The sequence below is a fragment of the Amphiura filiformis genome, chromosome 6, assembly GCF_039555335.1.
Source record: "Amphiura filiformis chromosome 6, Afil_fr2py, whole genome shotgun sequence".
Lineage (NCBI taxonomy): Eukaryota > Metazoa > Echinodermata > Ophiuroidea > Amphilepidida > Amphiuridae > Amphiura > Amphiura filiformis.
The window spans coordinates 33,997,817-34,021,645 of record NC_092633.1 but is presented as its reverse complement, the minus strand read 5'-3'; the positions used below and the strand labels follow the sequence as shown (position 1 = coordinate 34,021,645).

At 36.7% G+C, this 23,829-nt stretch overlaps 1 protein-coding gene across 1 annotated transcript in view; it reads left to right on the top strand.

Moving 5' to 3' along the window:
• Positions 1–23,829, top strand: part of LOC140154477 (uncharacterized) — a 103,426-nt gene that overhangs the window by 15,462 nt on the left and 64,135 nt on the right. The window lies entirely within an intron of this gene.

The window sequence follows — 23,829 nt, the reverse complement described above, 5'->3', positions numbered from 1 at the left end:
GACTGTTTATAGGATAACTAATCATCAGGTGTCACTACCAAATATTCATTGAGAAAGCTGCCGTTTGCTCATATTTTGATGTCAATTGCTGCTGGTGGAAGATACTGATATTGTATGAACTTCATAGTTACAGAACGATATGGAAAATCATAGTTACAGAACGATATGGAAAATCTTTCTTCCCCCTCACCATGTTTCTGTTGTTTTTGGGTACTGGAGAATATCCCATACCATACCCACCATATCTGTGTCTTTGATTGATGTTCAGTGATGAAATAAGGTTATCATTTGACCCCCCACCCTCCACCCCCCAAAGATAAAACCTTCCCACCATAACTTAGTATTTTTGTATGCTGTTCAGGGGACATCTCTGAAATGCATAGCAGTGAACAAAATTCTGTTGCAATTAGTGGCGAGTCAAAACCCACTTTGACTGGACTAAATTGCTTACAATTACTTTTAAATTAATTAAACCATAGAGTCTATGATTAAACATGACTCTTAATTAAAAACAGACTTTTGTAAGGTGTATAATTGAGAAGGATCAACTATTCCAATAAAACTGAAAGGTATCAACCTGTGGTCCTGTGCTCATCATTACAAAGCACAATTTGCAATTTTCTTAAAGATGGCAGCATAGACTCTGTTCAGAGTCTATGATGGCAGCCTTTTAGTCATCACTTTTAAAAGATGAACCCATCTAATTATTGCCTTTGCAGTGGAGCTATTATTGGATATCATTTGTCCAATTTACACCCCCAATCCCCCATAAAAACATGTTTTTGTCTTTTTGAGTGAATTGCACTTTCTTAAGTTGTTCTTATTTACCCTTTAGAAAATACAGTGTTGAGTGATAGAAGAATTACATAGAACAGAGATTAAGCATACTTGCATGTTCTTTGCTAATTTCTCTTATTCCCAATAGAAAGAACCATTTTGATTCTCATTTTAAAAACAATTCAAAAGTTGCTTTTAATGTTTTGTCATTTTGAGAAATACGGTGAGTTTAAAATGATCAGGGGTTCTCAAGGAGGGGCAGATGACTAGATCTGGCCCCCAACCAGTTGCGGTTGGTCCTTGACCAAACATGTAACTGTCACATAGGCAAAGAAGGCGTATCTGGCTGTGATTGATCACTGTGATGCGCAGTGAATAATATGAACAAATATCTAGGAATAGAATACTGAAACTGAAAACATTCTCGCATCAATTTAAATAGAGGACCTGTATTAATGTTAGAACTTACTGCTATTTGAGAAAAAAGATTCAGTGGGTGTATCATAATTAGATGATTGGTAATATTCTCACATCTGAAATACAGGGCCTGTAATATTAATTGTCTGTACTCTCTCTACGTAAATATGATGTCAAAGCCAAGTTACTACTATATGGTGGAATATAATCTAAGATTGGGTGTAATCAGATTGCCAATATTCTCACATCAATTTAAATACAAGGCCTGTAATATTAATGATCTGAACTTTCTGTACATGTAAATATGATCCTCAAACTTTGGGGAAAATGATCAGATAATTGCCAATATTTTCACTTCAATTGAAATAGATCTAGAGGCCCTGTTATGTTAATGTTATGTTAATATGTGAGCGTACACTACGAAAGAGCCATAAACTTGGCAAATTGTATTCTGAGATACAGTGTAAAATGTGCGTGAAGGTCGTATTCATATGCATTTCAATTAGCCGCGACATTTTTCTCATTTGATAGCGTTTAAGGTTACGGAGGGTGAAAATTCCACTCAACTTGTCTTTTGTTTTTTAATTTTTATTTATGAAGTATATGTATATATTAAACATCTCAGAGATGTAGATTGAAAAAATTGTATCAACAAAGTATTTTTTAAATTATTTTTGTGTATCAATATTTGCTCTAGATATCCCACAGCACTAATTCTTTTTAAAAGACAGTTCTTGTTTTAAGGGGACACTACACTAAATCCTTCCGCATTTGGTGTAACTCATGGAAGAAAGAGAAGGTGTGAGGGGCAATCATTTTCTTTGGAAGGGAGAATACCAAATATACATGGGGGGCATGTGGGTTAGATTTTAAAAGGTATGCCAACATTTCCTGTCATCCTCCCCTGGCCCTGCTCTCGGCCAGCCTAACTTTGCCAATGTGGAAACTTTAAATGGCCTAGATATTATGATGCAGATTTGAATGTTTCTGTAGTGTTTCCTAAGCCTTATAAAGATGCACTGTAAATGTTTGCCAAAAACTGCTCCCCCTCCCCCATTCTACCCTCCCCAGGACTCATAATTATTATGCACCTAGTTACTTTATTGTATTTTCACATGTATTTCAATGGGACATTTATTTAGTGATGTGCCCCCTTATAGTGATTATTATTCCAGTGCATGAACTGGCAACCCTATCATTTTCATTTGATTGCTTAAATCACTGAAGCATATGCACAGTGGAGCATGAGTATTCAACCAGCACTATACTAGACAAAATCAATCAAATAAGTACTATCACCTTGGCCCTGGCAACACTAACTAGAATTGTAAACAAGTTAGCACATGGTTTGAACATGATAATAGATAGTGTGGAAGTTTTGGCAGAAATTTGTCAATTTCTGCAAGTTTTGTGAAAATCAATTGATACTTCCCATGCAGTAAGGATTATCAGTAGTAATACAGGAGCACTGCACCTGGAATATTATGGGATTGTGAATTGATACTGTGAAATAGCAGAAAATGTGAGTACTTGAAACTAAATGTGTGGATATCTCAGAACTCCATTTTGGACCATTTGGCCTGATATGCTGAGATGAAATAAATTATTTTAATGTTTCCGTAGCTGATTCATAAAATTTTGATATGCATGTGTTAGCTGATACTTCAAAGAAATAATGTAGGGAATAATTGTGTCAATATATTGGCACACTAAATTAATATTGTTGTTGCAAAAAAGACGACATTAACCCCATCATTTTCATTGACATTCTGTGAACATGTAAGCTTACTGTTTTAAATCAGGAGGACCTATCGAAAGAATAAATAGGTACATTATTTCATTGGTTTGTTTGTAACACATATGCTAAATCGCAATGAAATCGGACCCTCTCCCCATATTTTCCTGGCCTCTTTCCCAAAAAACCTCATGCTCATGAAATTGAACACAAATTGAAACACTTACAAAGTACATTTGTGTATGAGCTATGACGTTAAAAGTATTACAATAATAATCATTAGAGTGTCAACTTTAAGATGAAGTATGATTTTTAGGCCTGCCATGTTTATTTTTTGAAAAACAAAATATTTTAGGTGGCTACGTGCAGCCAATTTGCCTACACAAAAGTTCAAAATCCTGTATAACCTTAAACCAATCAATAATCATATTGCTGAAGAGGATAATAATCTACCTATTTCTATAGAATCATTTTTAAAATAGCTCTAGTCTTTGTTTGCTTTGGCTAAATGCTGTTCAAGAGGTGGGTTACAAATACAATTGCATTGTATTTTGTCTAGGTATGTATATTATAACCAACAATTAACAATGAGAGGATTCCTGAACCTCGTTGACTTGGGGATGATTTGAAATTACCTCCAATTATGACTTTATTACAAGCAATGTGGAAAAAGAGACACATGTAGAACCGAAAAAAGGTACCATTTTGTTGAAGGAGAAGAGTTCAACAAACCATAACCCTGCTTCTGGATATCATTTGAAATCAAATGATATACCATTTTAAAGCTTATGATATATATTTTCTGAACACAAAATAAAACAAAATTTACTGGACTGACTTTACGGCTGATTCGATGTGTCCGGTCACATATAAATAGAGACCATTGTATACTCCTATTTTCTCAGCATCGCACAATGCTTCTTTCCATTGCAGCATTGTGCGATGAAATTGAGATATTCATGCAATACAATTCTGTAGGAGTAGTGGGAAGGTGTTCCTGTAGGCCCTACAGCATCATCATGCATCTGGGAGGACACCGATAACCCGAATTTGATTTCCTAAGTGACAGCCAGTCGGAAGCATACAGTGATAGTCTGCAATGTCAGGGAGCTAAATCTATATAAAAATTCCCTTTAAAAGGGAAAGCCAGCCTCAATGTAGAAGAGGTCTTGTAATTAGTTTTGGTCAATGTGAAAGGCATTTTTAGGATCACGCTTGCATCTACATGACAGTCCACCAAACCATCAACGATGAGAACATGCACACTGAAACAGCAGAAAACATTAATTCCTAATCTCATGTCAACTCTTTTAATTCATTACTCCAAATTGTTCTGGTCTGTTTGTTTTGTTGTTGTTGTTGTTGTTTTTTGTTTTTTTTGTCTTTTCAGCTTTTTACCCACGATATCTCAATTTCCAATTTTGTAATACCAGAACTTACGAACTCAATATCTTCGCTTAGGAATGTCCGATTTCACTGCTTTCGATATATACACTGCGGTTTGAGTTTATTTTATTTTAAAATAACTTAATTAATTCGCAATGTATAGTTTAAGCCTACTATATTATAATAGATAGTGGCCAGCACATTTATAAAGGACTGGTTACTCACTACAATCTTCACTCTTAAACTGTGTTTTTCTGAATGTGCTGATCATGTTGATTGCTAGTCGGAAACTCCTGCGAAGCTATGGACATGGCATCTTACATACTCCATTCTATAACAGTCTGCCTCGAGTGCCTTGTGTGTTTTCTCTTCAATCATTTTGTTGAATGTAATTTTATGAATCAAATAGTTATGTGTCATTTTATTTATAATAAAGAAGTTATTAAATTAATAAAGTAAGACAATTTATTTATCTATAAGTGCATGTCAAATGGGGTACATTGTTCAATACTATAGGCCTACATGCATAAATTATGCCCATATTATAGCTAGGCCCTAAAAACTTTATTTTGCATCGGATTTTTCCCGTTGAAAAGACAAAACTGATGTTTATGATAGCAACCATTTCATCAATAACATTTTGAGTCATTTTTATCCATAAAACGACACAGGATATGATAGATAACTACTTTCACATCAATATGGTCCATATGATCACAGATTGTTGAGAATCTGTGATATGATCCGAGGATATGATGAAGATTTTGATTCTATAGATCTGTTATCAACATGATATCACGCTGTTCAGTGGTCAAGGAGTAAGGACCCCGGTCAAGGACACTGATATGACATCATAGGTGATGTCAGATTTTCTTCTGCTGACCATATGATGCTATATTAACTACTAGCGGGAGACCCGTGCTTCGCGCGGGTCCCCGCTAGTTGAGTAAACGGGAGCGGTTAGTACACGGGAGTGGTTAGTAAACATGGTAAACGGTGATGATGATAATCATGGTGTCTTGGTGTAGATTATTCATCCAGTATAGCATGTATAGTAATGACCATGTTAGCTTGATAATCATTATGTTAGCTCCTGTCATATTAAAGAAGCTAAAATAACTTTAAGTGAATATCCAGACCTGTGATAATGTTGTTACTCACTCAATCCCTCATATTTCTTTTGAAACAGCTCGTGACAAAATGGTTGATTTTAACTTTATCCCAACAAACATAAAACAATAATGTTAAAGAGGTTGCTAGAAAACGCGTTTCAATTTCGGGTTATTAATGGTATAAAACATGTAAGCATCATGTTTAAAAGTTGATGCAAAACATTTTAGCGAGCCCGTGTTAAAAGCTAGGCCTACATTATAGCCAGGATTTATTTGCGGTCGCAGAATTTCCAAAATGTGGACTTTCACCCACCCCCAATCATTTAATCCTTTCGGGCTATACTGAACAGTTAAACGACTCTGTTGGCTATATTTTAACATTCCATCTGAAAAGTGGACTTTTTTGCAAATCTGTCACTCAATAACCCCCCCCCCTTTCATCAGCTTACACCCAATGATCCCCGAAATGGCTTCAAGGCCTTTGCTTTGACCCAGTTTCCAATTCTGAAGGGACACAGCCGGCTGCACGGCGCGACACAATGGTGCCGTGGCCATTCAAAAGGTGGCGACAAAAACTTCCGAGTGTGCCCCCCTTCCAAATTCCTGGATCCGCCACTGTCTCAGAGAAGCAGTCAGTCACGCATACACACCCAGACAAACATCGTGAGCCCTACGCGCGGTAAGCCAACATTAAATGCGTCCCATACCATGCGCCGCAATGCGCGTGAAACCATGGTGCGATATGCGCGCAGGTGCGTGACTCGCCACTTACCGCTGCGTGTTGGACACCGCATGCATTTTGACGCGTTTGCTATCATGACCTGACCCATAAGGTTATTGACCTCAACGGCCTAGCAACCGAACATTTTTTTTGTTATTTCCATAGTTACTGAATAGTTTTGCAAAAATGAACGTCAGATGGTTTAATGGCAATATGTACCCGATCAATGTACGAATAAATCAGAGCTGAAAGTGAAAGCATCTCGGAGACTGCTTCTGGACAAGATTTAGCGACTTCCTTTTATTTATATAGATATTGTTACATTTAGGCCTATACCTAGAACTTTTAAAGTCATAATTAGTTCAAACATAACTTTGGTAATACTCACTCGTTTTTGTTCGTTGAAACGGCAAAACATACTTACTTTTCCTTACAAATCGAATTAAAATATTTTTAAAAAAATTCAACCACAAAAAGTTTTAAACAAAAGTCATTCCAATACCAATAAAAAATAATCTCTTGAGCATACAAACACCATCCCAGAAATAGGTACCAGCCCGATGGGCTGGCGAAAAAAGTTGAACAAAATTCAACTCTTGGTGACATCGAGAAATCCATCCAGTGATGAGAATTTTCATCTCTGGCTTTGTTTCTTGTGGTTATGATGTGGTAAGGTATACATCAGACTGTATTAATACCCTGCAATGCTTTAGGTTGGATAAAAATAATTGTGTGCTTTTTGGGATCAAGAGTCTGTCGTGCCTCTCAGGAAGAGGTAGCGTAAATCAGTCCCGTCTGTCCTGCTGAAAATATAGAGCAAATCTGAGAAAGCTGCACTGAAGTCCAATTCAGACTCATCATCGTAACAGTGTGTGATGCCTTTTTACACCACAGCAGTCAATGAAATAGGAATGTACTGCAATGATATCTTGCGATCACAATAAAAGTGTTACCCTTCCGTTTCATTCTTACATAATGAATAAAATGCCAGCCTTTATTTTCCAGCAGTCAATCACAAGCGCAATATCGCAAGAGAGAGAGAGAGAGAGAGCGGAAAAAATTCATCAAAATTCAACTCTCATCATCAATGAAAATTCCACTGCACGATGAGAGTGAGTGTTTACCACCGAGCTTGTAAAGAACCTAGCACATATTTCATTGCGGCTGGGATATTGCAGCCAGGATGCGGAGTCTGAATCAGACTTTATTCTCTATCGCTATGGATTCTATTCGGGAGATATTAAATCAAGCTATGATGAAACATATAATTATACATTAAGAGGTCTGGAAAAAGTAGGGACTTTAAAATCCTCACTCCAGGAAATTTGGTGTTTGGTTTGAAAATAGACAAATCAAATTTTGAGTTTATATTTCTGCGAAATTCACATTTTCTCAGTGTGTATCATAGTTTTAAGTTTAAAAAAATATAATAATTAGGCAGAATAATATTAAATGAATGGTTCTTATAAGGCGCAAAATCGTATGAGGAAAGAGTGCGCACAAATATGAAAATGACTAATAAAAAAAAAGCAATAAGCTGTGAATCTTGAAAATCTTGGCAAAAAAGCTGGCTTTTAAATTGAGAAAGATTTTTGGACTTTAATACGAAGGTTGACATATCTGCATGATTTCAATCAAACGGTAAATGAATTTATTGTGAATTTAGATTCACTGGTCTAAACGATAACTGTAAATCAAATTGGATGCACCCCTACTGTCTGTCTGGTCTTGTATTAGGCCAAAAAAGAAATTAGTTGTGTTGCCCTCAGCACTCAACCCTAAATCCTGAAAAATCAGGATCGCAATTTTTTATTTCGTGACCATTTTTACAGATATGTTCAAAAAATCAATGGTTTTCAGTTGAAATTATTATTTTATTAAAAGACTAGTCTTAAGTTGATTATCTAACAAGTATCCAGTAGTTGACAAATGTCCCTAATATAATGGAGGCATTTAATATTTAATATTTGTGGGGATTTTTTAAAAACTGAAGGTGTAAAAAAAAAAAATCAAAAAATCAAAAACATAAATCGACCAACCAACCCAACTTTTCATTTTCCTACTTGACGGCAACGCAACATTTTATTTTTTTGGCCTTATTATTATATTATGATATCGCAGATATCATAGACTATTCAACAGATATTTCGCGCATATTTGAATTTCTCTCTTTTGACCTGACCACCCAGAAGCCCTGCAGAGAAAATGGGAATGAAAATAAGCAAAGCTGGTTCAGCAACTGAGTTTGGATTGCTTTGATTAATATCTGGAGGATTTCCCAAGCTCCTTGAGCTTGGTAATGATATCGGTAGGGGGTTGTTCAATGGCAATTTTAGCCACAAAATTGCAAGTTTTTGGTGGGGCTTTTAAATGTCAAAGGTCAAATGGAAATGTGAACGTTCTCCAGTTCATTGCCCTTCCGGTCAAAATTAAGTGGTTTCCCATCTTTAACGTATCATGGGTGGGATGTGAAGCCCTGTGTGAAGGGGACAGCACAATTTACCCTATCCACTTCTAGTGGGGGGAGGGAAGCAGAGAACTTGATCCGTTCCCTCAGATCGGGATGTCCAACAGCAAGTGTGTTAGTGCGAGCAGAGACGCATAGTGCCAATACTGGGCATGCCGAAAATCGTCACCTCCTCATAGACTGTAGTAGATTGCTTGTGGATGGTGCAGAGGCTCTTATTATTGGCTAGATACTGTCTTGGAGAAAAAGTTCAAATTTTTAATACTGGAAAATCATCAGAAGTTCATTTGTAGGTCAAATGTAGCCAGTGCTGTTGTTTTGACATTTCAATTTGCACTTGGAACCCAAATGAAACTCTTCTGTATTTAAACAAAGCAAAAGGCAGAGGTAGAAAAACTAATTTATTACATCTGCTGAAATAACTATTTTTGCTCTATGACCTTTTAGGGCATGCCAAATTTAGTATTGAATTATAAGAGGAATCATTGCATTGAAAGATTTATTTTATTACCCAAATATTGAACAATTATTGTGACACTGAACTTCTGGCATTGTAAAGATTTGCTGCTATATGCTATAGTCTATTCAGTATAAGATGGCACATGACCATGTACGTTTTCCACCTATAGTTTGGTCAGCTCGTATTCGGCGGGCCTTATAACATCGCGGATTAATATCAATATATTTTATTTTGAGAATTGCCTAGTGACATCTCGCCAGAAGCATTGCAAATTACTAATTTGAAGTCCTATAGACCACTTAGCATCTGACGTCATTGCCCGGCAGTATGCGCGCGCATTATGGCAATTTCAATTGTTCTTTGCCCTGCAGTGTGCGTACGCATCGTAGTCTGCCAAGGGCACGTGCATTTAAATCGCCTATACATTTCATATAGTACAGGAAAGCCATTGAACAGTGTAGCGGCTCGTTCGAGCATATCGATAGACGAGTCCCTCGCCTTTGTTGATAAACAGCGATGTCAAGTGGTCTATACTTTGCCTACTTTATTTAACATGCACAATGTGACCAGACAGGTCAACTATATCACTCTTAACATGGATCTACTTTTCCGTGTATTGGTAAAAGCCTGACAATTCCCGTCTATTAGGGGCGCACCATTTGATTTGGAAAAAAAACCTTTGCCTGCTAGTGAGACCAAAATTTTAAAAAATTTGCCCACTAGTGAGAAGGAAAAAATATTTTGCCTCGCTATTCGAGTAAAAAAAAATTTCTCCCACCCAACTCTGTATACAGGTATACATTAAAAGGTGTTGCTGTGCGTGTGTTTGGCACCCGATGAAACCCCCCTGGTTCAAAACCGCACCTTTTTCTCTTCTTCTTTCTTTCTTCCTTTCCTTCCCCTTGCCAAAATAGGTCTGGGGTGTTAGGGCTAAGGGGTTTGTAAACTACTGTACTTGCAATTGAATCAAATCATGAGGGCTCTGATTAAGAGCCAATTTTTAAGTGGTACTTTCAGGAATTTAGTTAGGACATCTGATAGGAGTTTCTGCCACTCCAAAGCAATAAATGGGATTTGTAAACATCCGGATCATGAATAATAAATAATTGTAAAACTAATACAATTTAGGCCTAACTTCAAATTTTCTACATATTTTGCCACCAAGGCATTACAATTTTTTGCGTGAAGGTATTCTTTAAAATGCAGAGTCTTCAAAAGTTGTTATGAATTTTGAAATTACTACTGGTAAAATTTCTTTCTTCTTGTTTTGAACATTCGTACAGGAGTTCAATTAAATCCAGATTTTTTCCAGAATTTTAGTTTCAACCAACAAAAGTATTGGTAATTTAAAATTGGTCAATCCTACATGTAAGCAAAACTTGGATGATGGGATGCTTGTAGTGAAGGGGCATAAATATGAATAATTTTGCCAATTTCAATAATAGTACACTACTTAGCAAAGGATAGGCTTTACAACTAAAAAGTTGAAGGTATACAGCGTGTTTCTACTGAGCAAACGGTTGCGGGTGGATTTGGGGTAATGAAAGGAATATGTGGTAACTGCCCCAGCAGAAACAGAGCGGGTGAAGGTGAATGCGCGGTGATGCAAGTGAATCTGTGGTAACATTCACAGTAGAAACAGTGCGGGTGATGATTTTGCGGATGACACCGGAAGTTGGCCTACTACAATACAGTGCGAGCATTCAAAATCTGACCTTGAAAGTCACAAAAACTTTTGTGGACTTCCGCCCTCCCCACTAAATATCATGTGGGTAGTGAATTGTCTCCTTCACTATCTATACCTGCATTTACAGGGTAGTAGAAAGACCGATGAAGGTCAAGGTGAGAGGATTAAAATGCGGTTGAAGGTGGAAGCGCGGTAATGCAAGGTGCTCAGTATAAAGACGCTCATGTCATAGTTCATTTGAACCCAGGAGTTTTATGCATGTTGGGCTAGGCCTATTAGTTTTGATGATATTTCTACAAAGATGAAAGAAAATATGGAACATATTAGTTTCGTGTACATGTAGGCCTATGTTTTCTGTATGGTCTGATCATCATGATAGGCCTTATTGAAGACATCATCCAATGTGCAAGCATCTTAATTGCATAGTTGGAAGACCATAGAAGTCATCCATGTACAAAAATAGCACATTTTGTCATTGCTGATGGATACTGGTTTGGTAGATCTGTGAAAATAGTTTAGTTGAAGATGCTATCCTGGGGAATGTGGTTTGAATGACAATCTTTGCAGATCTGATCTGTCTGCATTTGATAGATGTAAGTCAGGAAAAAAAAACCCTGTTCTATGAGCCAGACTGACCCAGATTTTATGTTTCGAGTTTTGGTTTTTTTAGATGTATGAAATTAGAGCTATAAGTTTCCTGATGCGGAAAACAGATGAATTATACGGAATTGGTGGTATAAAACGGAAAACAGGATTTCATGTAGTTATAAAAATTAAATACAAAGAAAAATTCAAAAAATGTGTGTCTGTTTTTGTTTTCAATAAAGTAAACTTGTAAAAAGTGTGGTTAAGTTTGATTAAACTTCTTGTAAAACAGACAAAACATGGTAAAACGGCCGGACAAAACACAGAAAGCTACACAGTATCCATGGACATTTTCATGTTCATTTTTCATTGAAAAATTGGAGAGGGGGCATTTAATACAAACAAAGGGGTATTTGCAAAAACAAAAATATTTCAGATTTTTTAAGCCTGTGATTTTTTAGCCTGTTATAAAAATGTTTTTGAAATCGGGCAAGTCCATCTGGCCATAGAATTCAGTTTTTTCCTGTCGCTAAATAAATTATTTATTTAGTCTTTAGTCATTTGAACAGTATTGACTTGATGCACATAGGAAAGTCTTCAAGTATAAAGGTCTGACAGACGTCAAGACTGAAGAAGTTCATTGAAAGAGGGTCAGTGATATGACACCTATGTCTCTGTAATGTTGGTATTCTGGTATGTATCTGATAGTCATCTTAAGCTGATGATCGTCATGAGCATTCCAGCAAATGATTAAAGCCATGTTGTAAAATGCTCATAAAAAACAGATTTGTATTATTCTTTTCCACAGAAATGTCCCCGTTTAATTTTGGCCCGAACAGAAATGCAATACAAAGAAAAATAATCCAAATTTTTATAAAAGCACATATTATCAGCCTGCTACGATAATTGCCTAGTCATTTTTTGCAATTTTGAGAACAAAGTACAAAATATGGTTCAAGCACGCTTTTAAACATATTTATTCACCAATCTTTGCACAATTGAACAAATGATAATGAGACAAATTAATAATCAGAAATAATTAAGGGATCTAAAATGAGCGTTTATTGCGTTTCGACAGTATTTTTTATGGCACATGAGAGCACCTCAGACCTATCGAATTGCATTATGAATACGAAGCATGTCTTTCTGATATCAAATAATTTTCATTTTTTGAAAATCACAATATAATACAATTTTATGACAAATTATACAAATTTGATATTTTTCAAATTTTTGATATATAACAGTCCTCGAAGTAAATTATATAAATCTAATGATATATTCTTAAAGTGTATGTAGCAGGAAGGAAAAGCCGACGGTCAATTGAAAATTTTGACCTTTCATATTGAAGATATGGATTTTTTCCCAAAAAGACCGATTTTTTTTTTATGTTCTTGGAAAAAAATCCATATCTTCAATACGAAGGTCAAAATTTTCAATTGATCGTCGGCTTTTCATCCCACCTACATACACTTTAAGTATAAATCATCAGATTTATAAAGTTTACTTTCGAGTACTGTTAAATATCAAAAATATCAATTTTAATGATTTGCCATAAAATGTGTATTAAATTGCGAATTTCAGAAAATCAAAATTATTTGATATCAGAATGACATTCTTCGTATTCAGAATGCGATTCGATATGTCTGATGTGCTCTAATGTCCCAAAATAAATACTGTCCAAACGTTCATACCCCAGCCCTTAAGGTGACCCTATTTTGTCATTTGTTCTCATTACAAAAATTATCATAGCAGGGTGATGATTAGACAATAATAACTGCGCACCATCTATTTTGAGGTCATTGTGTGAAATCGGAGGGTTTTGTTTTGGGCTGAGGTATTTTTCGAGGGAGCGGAAAATACCGAGGCCCAAAACAAAACCCGACAATTTCACACAATAACCTCAAAATAGATGGTGCAAAGTTATTATTGTCATTCATTACCGTCGTATCTTATTGTGAACAAATCAAAATGGCATTTTATGTTAGTTTATGCCATAAAACACTGTTAAATATAACGAGTTTTAATTATTGTTGTAACCTACCCAACAAAAAATCGACCAGGCGAATATAACATTCGCGCTGACAACAAGAGCTACCAATCACAGAAGCGCGACAGCATCGCGTAGGCGTGTGCGTTAAGCCATAACGCTTAGCTTATACACGCACGCACGCAGAAGTCATTGTTGCGCGTCCGGAGTCATTGTGAGTTTTTAATGACTGCGCACTCATTGTGCGGTTAGGCAATCAATTACTTTTGATTGGATCGCAGGCTTCGCGTATATTATGAGGTTATGAATGTGTCACAAATGCAAGCTACTCCATTAAATGTGACTGACGCGTGATGTTAGTCCTTTTGATCTGTTATTACATTCACTGGATAGAGGAGACCCATTGGTTACATTGGTACCACCATATGTAACAGTATAATAACGTTTTATATAATTATAGAAAATTTCAGGGATTTCAAGCCCTTGTAGTTTGTGTCACAAAAAGTGGCTCATAATGACAAGGGTTAATCAGGGCGTGAAATCATTATTTTGTATGCATCCACAGCCTACATCCATCATGGTACCTGAGTCTAGTTGACCATACTTTGAGTTGACTAAAGCAATGTACTGTCACATGGCAGTGTACTATTATAGTCAGATAATGGTTACCAAGAGCTTGTTTTCGCGCTAAAATGCATAAACGGATGACGCATTGTGCGGGTCACACAGGTGATTAGTAACTTGAGATGGTACAACTATAATCAGACCATGGTCACTTGCAGTCATAAGCTACCCGTACCATGGTCCGACTATATTCCAATCATCTTTACTTGGTAAAAACATGTACATCTGACCAGGGTCTTACTTTTCTAACCATGAAAACTTGTGTATTCACTTTCAAGTTGTGTTTGAGTAGATATTAGAAACTACCTGTGTTTTAAAAAAAAGTATGATTCATCGAAACAAAACTTTGTGGTTTCAGATTATTCGATTAGGTGATGTAAACAAAGTTCTAATTTTATCCCACTAATAACCAAAATAAACAAAGTAAATATTTATAATTGAATCATGTTTCATAACTTGGTTGGTAAATTTTGAATTTTTTGATGAATGAGTCAGAATGGCTTGCAGGAGTTGGCTACTGTGATGTCAACGTCACAACTTGCAAGGTCCCGTTGAGTTCCAGTAAGGTGATCTCAACCATCTCAACCCACACCCAAATGGCATTTTTTCCCTCCAGTCTATGACAGCATCCAAAAGAATACCATTCATAAACCACATCTGCTTTTAGCATGTGTGGTTGGTTTGGTTAGGCATCAGTCTGTGAATGCTGTGAAGTAGTGTGATGGTTGTGGTACCATGGAAAACTTTTACTCTCAACCACATACTTCCCAGAGTCTGTCTAAAAATTGATGTTTTTCACACGGGATTGGCAATAAAGTGTAGGGCCTATGTATGTGGCTTTGTGGAGGTGGGCTTTTGACAAGACCAAAGGCATGTTAGATAGAGCAGATGTCCATGAAGATGGAATGTCCTACGCTCGCATCCCTGTTTTGATAGTATACATTCTCAATCCAGAGCTTTCTTTTTCTTGAGGATGGGGGCATTAATTAGGTAGGCCTAAATATCAAAAAGATCATTTAGCATCACTTGTTTTTAGCTGGGCGACCAGCTCATTTAAAAGAGGATAATAATATAGGCCTACCTATAACTCGCTAACATTTTGGTTACAATATTTCGTAAACAGAATGAAATCAGGCCAATAGGTGAATGAACTAGGGGATTGATTCCCAAAAGAGCTACTTCAGCACAGGCTCTATGCTGGGATTCTGATACCTGTATGATGATCTGAGCTATTCCAACAACAGCTTGCTGCACGCTTCCCTCGCTATTCAAGGTACGTCACGGTTGCGGTTTGCGAATGGCGCTAGTCCAGAGCTACTATGCTAATAGCAAACTAAACCCATGGCCCAGCAATCTTGCATGTATAGTAAGAGAACTGCATTGTCTTGGTGGAACATTTTGATGTGCAACCAAGTTCAATACTAAGTTCAATACTATATTTCATTGATCATGATGGAATGTATTCAGGCAGCTTGCACTATTTGTCACCTGTTGGTAGCATAATACTAGCATTGATCCTAAACATACCTTACACTCCCACATGGGTTCTCCAACACATGAATCACATTATTCACATACATGTTGTTTTACATAAATGCAATTTTGAGCATTGTTTTTAGTAATAGTGAGCTGTAAATCAAGACTCTCCTGAGATATTCTGCATGATGTTTATACAAATTGTGACTTGCATATCAGATGTAATTCAGCCCCATGTTAGAATTGGAAGTATCTTCATCAACAGATAAAAGGCAGGGGATAATCATGAAAATATTGGATAGAATATAAGGAGGGTGCAGAGAATTATTTAAACAACTCAGGAAGATCAGTGGAAATGGTTTCCCAGAATTGTTCCCAGAATGGTTTGAAAAATAGGGGGTGGGCTTATATTATAACCGAAGGTGGGCTTATACCCGAGTGGTTACAGTACATTTTCTTTGAATCATTTTGTTTTTATCAATAATCAAGTTAATGAGCTAAAAGGACTGGAAAAGCCCATTAATATGTAAGTTTTGCAAATATTTTGCTTAAAAATCCATGCATACATGTTCAGGGTACTTTTATTTTGCATACTTCTGCCTTGAAACTTGGTCAAAGTGTTTCTAATAATTATATTATAGTGTAGTATATAGCCAAGCTGCTCTCTTATTTGCATAAATAATTAGTCTTTATGCAAATTAGCTCATTAATTATGCAATTATGCAGCAGCTAGACATTTTAAGACCAAAAGGTTTTTAAGCGAGTATATTAGCAAGTTAGATTTTAGACTGAGACTCATGGTTCAGCAAAAATGCATTGCTATTGGATCTGTAATTGGATCTAAACGAAGCGAGAAGGGGGAAGCAAGCAAGCAGTCTACATGGAACTGATAGTATGATACTGAAATGACGTTGCATTTCGCACCCCTGCAGCGAAATGCTCACAGAAATTTGAGAATTTGTGGTCCTGATGTATGAGGTCACTAGCTAATTTTGAACATGGGAGTCTCCCCAAGCAAAACCACATGATACCCAGACCAGGTAATGGGCCATGATCTGGCAGCCCTTCAAAAGATAAACCATAGATAGCAATTTGGCTGGTGTCAACTTTCAGGTGTGCTGGGTAAAGATCAGCAGGTGTTCTGTGGTGACAAAGTGGGACATTACTCGACCTTTGACCGCCTGGTAACGCAAAACTGATAGGATGTCATCATCAGGTTGCTACAACCATACCAGTTGGCCCTATATCTATTATTTCAAAAGTTTGGTTTACAACTTTGCTGCCATGGAAACGCCATGTTGGATTTCACAGAAGGTGTTTCAACCATAGAAAAGATGAAAGATGAATCTCAGCAATAAAAGGTCCTCTATTTTACAACATTAGGCCTACATGTTGTAGGAAGAGCAAAGAATATAATCCCATCACACAATTTCAGAAATCAAGCAAGGTAATTTTTTCATTATTCAGTATTTTCCCAAGTTTCATTATCAATCAGTCAAAATGCGGACTTAAGTTAAGGCAGTCTTTTACATGTAACCCTATATATACACGCCTATTTATACAATAAAGAAAGGCACCCTCCAGTAGGTGCAGTATGCCTATATGAAGCGAATTCGGATCCGAGTTGTAAAAATTGCGCAAATTCATGTTGTTTTTACCCCAAAACACACTTTTTATTTTGAATTTGTGAAAAATCGCAGTAATTAATTTGAATGAGGGCATGAATTTCAAAGGACAGTGGGTACAGGAAACTCAGAATCAAGTGCAAAGGGCCTTATAGTATACCTGGGGTTTTATAGGTACCTGATATTGCTCATCTAGGCCTTTGAAGATCAATGGCTGAATGATCTCTTTGAAAGATTTGAAGGTCATGCAGGTTGCCAGGATTTGCAAGTTCAAAGGTATGTGACCTGGGGCTAGGGATGACAGGTGTTTTATCAGTTTTGTGTAAAAAGAAATGCAGTTCCCTTTGAATTCTGAAAGAATAGGCTAGCTCTTCCTAAGAAATAGGTCAAATGAAGGGTTTATATTAAATACCTATTGTTTTAAATATCCCATTAAATCATTCCCCCATATGCCTGTAGACCTTAGTATCTTATTGCAGATCCAACTAATTGTCTATTTGCCTATAGATTTATTTTAATACCATGGTGTGTAGTTCTAAATTGAATGGAAATTGTAATGGATTTTTGATCTGGTTTTATTTTTATTATGCTTTAAGTTTAATATCATTAGCTTATAACCCTCAAGAATTTATATGGAGAAAAAATAGTTGCACATGTATCTGTTACTATAATGGAAATACAGGAAGCAGTTAGCAGACCTATTTCAAGTTAAATGGCTTTATTGGGATTTCAAGTTGTATGGGTAGGCCTATTTTGTCATTGTCATGATTATGTGAATGTAATAAATTATTGCATTCACATAATCACTGACAATGACAAAATAGGCCTATAAATCCCAAAAATAAAGCCATTTAAATCCAAAACAAAATGAGTATCATGGAGATTGAAGGTCATTCCAATGTCTTTGGTCATTTGAAGGTGAAGGTGGGAAGCAAATTTCTTGGTATGTTTCTGGTGGAACCATCTAGAACGTTTTACCAGGGTCTATGATGGAACATGCATGAATAAAAGTTGACTTCCTTCAGTGAAAAGATTACAGTACCACCTGTATAAGTTGTGCAAAATTGGGTAAAGTGCAATGGTACTTATTCCTGCATCATTACCAGGTGGGTGGTTGCTTGTGACTTGCATATCAGATGTAATTCAGCCCCATGTTAGAATTGGAAGTATCTTCATCAACAGATAAAAGGCAGGGGATAATCATGAAAATATTGGATAGAATATAAGGAGGGTGCAGAGAATTTTTTAAACAACTCAGGAAGATCAGTGGAAATGGTTTCCCAGAATTGTTCCCAGAATGGTTTGAAAAATAGGGGTGGGCTTATAACCAAGGTGGGCTTATACCAGTGGTTACAGTACATTTTCTTTGAATCATTTTGTTTTTATCAATAATCAAGTTAATGAGCTAAAAGGACTGGAAAAGCCCATTAATATGTAAGTTTTGCAAATATTTTGCTTAAAAATCCATGCATACATGTTCAGGGTACTTTTATTTTGCATACTTCTGCCTTGAAACTTGGTCAAAGTGTTTCTAATAATTATATTATAGTGTAGTATATAGCCAAGCTGCTCTCTTATTTGCATAAATAATTAGTCTTTATGCAAATTAGCTCATTAATTATGCAATTATGCAGCAGCTAGACATTTTAAGACCAAAAGGTTTTTAAGCGAGTATATTAGCAAGTTAGATTTTAGACTGAGACTCATGGTTCAGCAAAAATGCATTGCTATTGGATCTGTAATTGGATCTAAACGAAGCGAGAAGGGGGAAGCAAGCAAGCAGTCTACATGGAACTGATAGTATGATACTGAAATGACGTTGCATTTCGCACCCCTGCAGCGAAATGCTCACAGAAATTTGAGAATTTGTGGTCCTGATGTATGAGGTCACTAGCTAATTTTGAACATGGGAGTCTCCCCAAGCAAAACCACATGATACCCAGACCAGGTAATGGGCCATGATCTGGCAGCCCTTCAAAAGAAAAACCATAGATAGCAATTTGGCTGGTGTCAACTTTCAGGTGTGCTGGGTAAAGATCAGCAGGTGTTCTGTGGTGACAAAGTGGGACATTACTCGACCTTTGACCGCCTGGTAACGCAAAACTGATAGGATGTCATCATCAGGTTGCTACAACCATACCAGTTGGCCCTATATCTATTATTTCAAAAGTTTGGTTTACAACTTTGCTGCCATGGAAACGCCATGTTGGATTTCACAGAAGGTGTTTCAACCATAGAAAAGATGAAAGATGAATCTCAGCAATAAAAGGTCCTCTATTTTACAACATTAGGCCTACATGTTGTAGGAAGAGCAAAGAATATAATCCCATCACACAATTTCAGAAATCAAGCAAGGTAATTTTTTCATTATTCAGTATTTTCCCAAGTTTCATTATCAATCAGTCAAAATCGGACTTAAGTTAAGGCAGTCTTTTACATGTAACCCTATATATACACGCCTATTTATACAATAAAGAAAGGCACCCTCCAGTAGGTGCAGTATGCCTATATGAAGCGAATTCGGATCCGAGTTGTAAAAATTGCGCAAATTCATGTTGTTTTTACCCCAAAACACACTTTTTATTTTGAATTTGTGAAAAATCGCAGTAATTAATTTGAATGAGGGCATGAATTTCAAAGGACAGTGGGTACAGGAAACTCAGAATCAAGTGCAAAGGGCCTTATAGTATACCTGGGGTTTTATAGGTACCTGATATTGCTCATCTAGGCCTTTGAAGATCAATGGCTGAATGATCTCTTTGAAAGATTTGAAGGTCATGCAGGTTGCCAGGATTTGCAAGTTCAAAGGTATGTGACCTGGGGCTAGGGATGACAGGTGTTTTTATCAGTTTTGTGTAAAAAGAAATGCAGTTCCCTTTGAATTCTGAAAGAATAGGCTAGCTCTTCCTAAGAAATAGGTCAAATGAAGGGTTTATATTAAATACCTATTGTTTTAAATATCCCATTAAATCATTCCCCATATGCCTGTAGACCTTAGTATCTTATTGCAGATCCAACTAATTGTCTATTTGCCTATAGATTTATTTTAATACCATGGTGTGTAGTTCTAAATTGAATGGAAATTGTAATGGATTTTTGATCTGGTTTTATTTTTATTATGCTTTAAGTTTAATATCATTAGCTTATAACCCTCAAGAATTTATATGGAGAAAAAATAGTTGCACATGTATCTGTTACTATAATGGAAATACAGGAAGCAGTTAGCAGACCTATTTCAAGTTAAATGGCTTTATTGGGATTTCAAGTTGTATGGGTAGGCCTATTTTGTCATTGTCATGATTATGTGAATGTAATAAATTATTGCATTCACATAATCACTGACAATGACAAAATAGGCCTATAAATCCCAAAAATAAAGCCATTTAAATCCAAAACAAAATGAGTATCATGGAGATTGAAGGTCATTCCAATGTCTTTGGTCATTTGAAGGTGAAGGTGGGAAGCAAATTTCTTGGTATGTTTCTGGTGGAACCATCTAGAACGTTTTACCAGGGTCTATGATGGAACATGCATGAATAAAAGTTGACTTCCTTCAGTGAAAAGATTACAGTACCACCTGTATAAGTTGTGCAAAATTGGGTAAAGTGCAATGGTACTTATTCCTGCATCATTACCAGGTGGGTGGTTGCTTGCTTGCTCACTCATGTGTACTTTCATGTTTTATCGAACATTTGTCAACAAAATACCTGTGATCCTTGGAGACAAGGTTTTTTTGAAAATGTAGCATGAGTTTCAATTTATCACATAAATTTGTCCATGAAGTGTATAGGCCTACATAAGGGACGGACCATTAGACTTCAAGGGGAGGGGGAGTTAGGAAGTTTTTTCCCCGACCCCAACTTCCTTATTATAACCCTCCCCTTGAAGTCTAATGGTGCATCCCTAAATGTACAGGGGTACAGGACATGCATCTATGATCACACACAAGGGCAAGGATGGCAATGGTAAAACAACATACTAACATTGGATTTTGTTGTTGAACTCAAATGGTTTTAGAATTTTGCTTTGACAACACATATTACACATTTAGAATTATTTGTGAGGATTTCATGATTACCTGTTACCTAAATGGTGCCGTAAATATGGCGATATCAAGCATCTGTGACCCCTCCCCATGGATGTAGGGCATGTATAGGGGTAGGCTATGCAAGTGCTTCAAATGTAAAATTGGACTCACCAGAAATGGCCCATAAATACGCCAAGCATAATGCTGTCATTTGGATGTTACATGTGAATGCATGCTGAAGGCTTCATGATTCATTATTCAGGCAGAATCCCTCAATGATGTCGAATGCAGGTCCCAAAGCAGTTTATATAAAAAAATAAAATTGTGACATTGGATATTATAAAACAAATGTTAGAAATAAACCTTCAGAGATGCCACTTTTCCTGATTTATCAGCAATTCCTGATTTTTGCAATTTTTAGACATAAATTCAGGATTTTTTTGGCAATAAATGAGTGGCTATGCTTTGCAACTTCCTGATTTTTTTCAACAAGCATCTCTGAACCTTGTATGTGGTCCATCATACTGTCTGAAACTTGCAATGTGGCCCACAGGTCTAAAAGGTTGCGTACCCCCACTTTAATATAAATCATGTTTGTAAAGATGTGTTTTGTCACAGATCCTGGAAGGACGGGGTTGCTTTCAATGCTCCCCATATGCAGGTTACAGCAGGTACACATTATAGGATACATTAGTAATGTATTAAGCAGGAGTTCCTGTGCCCAGATAAAGTTGACCTTAATTCATTGAGGTCAGGTGAAAGAAAGGTGAAGAAAAGTGAAAAGTGCCCTCTTCAGTTTTCCTAACCTTAAAACATTTTTAGGTCGTCTGAAGGAGAGACCTTTATTCGCTGGTGTAGTACATGTAGTGCATGTTAGAATATAACCGTTGCTAGGTCAACTGGGTCACACTTTCTTTGTTACGAACCCACTGATCAAAATTATCACAACACAAAGCCTATGGCATTATTTTGGCATATCATAATTCGGAACAGGTGTATGAGCCCAGGTTTGAACCAGTATAGACTATAAGGGACGCACCATTTGATACTCAGGGGGGGGTAGGAAGTTAGGGTCGGGGAAGAAATTTTTTTCGCCGCCAAAGGCGGCGAATTTTTTTTTTTTTTTTGCACCAAGGCGCAAATTTTTTTTTTTTTTTTAATTTCATGCATTATACACAGTTAGGTGGGGAAAGGTTTTTTTTTTTTTTTTAGTGTTGGTGGGGAAAGTTTTTTTTTTGGTCATGTAGTGGGTGAAGTTTTTTTTTTTTGAAAAACTTCCTACCCCCACCCTGAGAATCTAATGGTGCGTCCCTAACAGACTAACATGCACTACGCCAGCGAATATGGTAGCACAACTCGGGGTGCCATTGTAACTGTATCTGTGTGTCAACAAAATTGTCAGACTCTAGGTTAAAACAAAATTTGGTGTCATATGAACAGTTCAAATCGTAAACTTCGGTCATAGCTATACCTCAATCCCGGGGGGGGTCACTCGCATACCAAAGTGGTATGCATGCTCGACCCCAAAAACGTCTAAAAAGGGTCGATTTTGGGGCTTGTGGCAGCGTCGACGTTTTTAGAAAAAAGGGTGCTTTTCAGGTTGAGTTTCGACGTTTAGGGTATCTTTTTTCAACTTCAATGGATTTGTTTTAGAGTTTACGCCATTTAGGGGTCCATTTTAGTTTCTTACGCCGAATTACGCCACATTTTAGTGGAAAGATTTACAGAGCCTTACGCCAATAAGGGGTGAAATTTTTCTACACAGATTACGCCATTTAGGGTCCATTTTTGAGGTGCTGGGACGAGCACGCATACCACTTGGGTTTGCGAGTGACTCCCCCGGGACCTCAATCAACTCAAAATTATTTTATCATATCCCTGTTTTAGTTTCAAAGTTCCTAAAAACACCAAGATATATCCCTGAAGCATGAAACCTTGGGCATGAAAGTTGAAACATGTATGCCAGTTTATAGCGGGACACCAAGTAGCAAAGTCAACATTTTCTAAGATTTTAGAAGTTCACACAAGCGAAATAAACTTGACAGGGAGCCATTTCCTGTTAGCCAACCCTTGAATAATTAGTTTAATTATATTAACAAAGTCCTAATACTAACAGGAAACCAGATAAGCAATCTGTACAATAGGTTGTAAACTTAATGTAGCAGATTGGGGGCAGCCTTCAGGTTATTGTGATAAACCATGGGTGTATACCCAGGGTGTATGCTATGCAAGATGCAGAAACAGGGTTACAAAACCCGGGATTCAGAAGCCCAATTGGGCAATTTTTGAAGATTTTCCCTGTGGCTGTGACAATTTCCTGTCCCATAGAAACAAATGGTTAAGAAAAAAAATTGGGTGACTTAGGTAGTTTCATCTCCCATAGGAACCAATGTTTAACAGAACAATTGGGTGACTTTTCGCTTATTCGACCAGTGATCCGGCTGATTTTTTTTTTGGAAACTCTGACTTGTACAGAAAAGCTTGTAACAACAGACTTTAGGATTGTTTGATTAATTTTCTACTTTTAAATGGTGTTGCTTTATACTTTGTGCCATGTGATTCTTGTTGGTTAAAATGTTAGTTTATTTGTTTTCTTGTATTATGAACTGATTGATAATAAATAAATGCACTGATTAAGAAGATATAGCCCACATTAAAATGAAACAAGTTTGCATGAGACTACATGAACATGATGAAGATCTTAAAATCCTTGTTGCATTCAACCAGGATAAACAATAGA